Here is a 2,157-nt window from a genome sequence, read left to right as displayed (position 1 = left end):
GGCGGCGGCAGTGGCTGTCGGGCCATCTTGGCAGGATATGGGCCCAGCCTGCTTGCATGTGCCCTTGAGCAGGACCAGGCCACTCTTACTGTCACCTGGGGTCTCAGCACTGAAAGCAGAAGCCGTGCACCCTTGGGCCAGGCTGAGTCCTTCCTCCATGTGCCGCACCTGTCATGGGCTGGGCTCCTGGAGGGGTGCTGTGTCCCATGTGGGGTGCAGGGGGGGGAGCAGGCAGACCCACCCCTCCCAAGAAGTCATCTCCACCTCCACACAGTCTCTCCACCCTTAGTTTCCCCCACTCCTACAGTTACCCCCACTCTCACAGTCCCCTCACATCCCTACTTATGGGAGACAGAGCCTGGGTCTGATCCCCTGCTGCAGCCTTGCCCTGCTCCTATTTGCTCCATCATGCTGAGGCAACATGCTGGGGCAGCAGGGGCAGGGTATTCATGTCTCTGGTTGCCTCAGTTGCTTTTCTCCAGCATGTTGTTGTATTTTTTTTTGATTCCCGGACTTCCTTGTATCAAATTTAGAGCTTGCACTGCAAATATGCAGTGCAGGGAACATTTAAAAAAAAATCTTATCATGTCTCTTATGGCATCTCAAACTGCTCTGAGGTGCCATGACAGGCACATACTCACTTGTCTGGATGCAGCCAAAGTGGCAGCATTTAGTATTTGGAGACAGGGCCCTGCTACCTTCTGGATTCCCCCAGCCTTCAGTCAGAGTGTTGTGGGGTACCAGGGAGAATCTCAAAGAATAATGATGCTGGTGGCAAGCTTGTGCCAGTTAGGGCAAAGACCATGGACTGGCTCTCAGATGCATCAGCTGCATGAGAGTGAGCACTGGCTAAAAGCAGGCCTACAGCAGGACCAGTAGCCGCTTCCTTTATTGGCTGCAGGGAGGTTGTGGTCAGCACTGATAGTGATATCCCTATGTCACAGAGCGAGACCAACATCCCAGTGCTGGCCTGTGTTACTGTCTACCGCTCTGTGAGGATAGCCTACATTATCCTGGGGGAGCTGTCCATTCCCTTGACTGTGGCCAGTGTGGCCTAGTGCCCAGGATGGGAAATGAGGCATAAGTTGTTCAGGGGGACTGACCCAAGTAATATGCCCTCCTAGCCCTGAAGACCCATGGTCAAGGGCTAGAGTACTGAAAAGCCATGAGGATATGTGACCAGAGTACCTGTGCTGCACAGGGCTCACTATGTCTCTAGGGAGATCCAGGAGATAACTTAGTCCATTGAAGCTCTTATGATTTGCAAGAGCAGGGCATTTATGAAGAAGGAATTTGTGGTCTCTCATTCCAAAGTACAGAGCTGTTACTCATTAAACACTAAACTAACATGTACAGGACACCCATAGGACTCTATTTGTGGCATAGATACTAGAGCAAGTTAAAGAACATATACTTTTACTTATGTTGCGTAGAGTAAGGGCCTTGTAATGTGAACAATTAACTTGTTTGAGAATTTTGATTAAGTATTGATTAAGGATTGACAAAATATTGAATAAGTGTCATGGATTTAGACTCTGTAAATCATATATTAGCTGCAGTAGGAATGGCTTTCTATCCAAATAGTGAACTCCATGCCTGGAATTATTAGCACATACTTTTCTTGTACAACTTTATCACTAGGAGCTTAATTAAGAGGAGTCAAGCTTCTAATGATAGGGAGGATACAATGAGGTATTTTATTAGCTTGTTCTTTTTCTCTTTCCACTCTCTTACCTTAAGAACTTTTTTTTCTTCAGCTCAACTAATTATTTAAAAAATCATATTTCTGTACAATTCATTTGAAGGAATTGGTTGAAGGAATTGTGTTTCTAAAATAAAATTGATTATTATTAACTTCTGTAGCTGTGAAGAGGAGGAAAAAAACATTTTTTTTTTTACAGATAATTAGATCCCAAAAGTGGTTTGAAAAGTGTGCTGCCATGTAAGTCTAATTAAGCTTCAGTGATTAAGGACAAGAACTAGAAGAATAATAGGTTATGGTACAAATTTAAAAAAAACCTGTGAAAAATATTCAAGGTGAAATTAAAATACTTTTCCCAATGTGCTTTTGTGAAATTATATATATATATTGAAAGCCAGGCAGTGTATTTGATTTCATTTTCTAGTCAGGTTCGGGTTTTATTCTTAGGGGTTTGG

This window comes from Alligator sinensis, unplaced genomic scaffold, assembly GCF_000455745.1.
Source record: "Alligator sinensis unplaced genomic scaffold, ASM45574v1 scaffold174_1, whole genome shotgun sequence".
Classification (NCBI taxonomy): domain Eukaryota; kingdom Metazoa; phylum Chordata; order Crocodylia; family Alligatoridae; genus Alligator; species Alligator sinensis.
Note: the sequence above shows the minus strand (reverse complement) of the source record.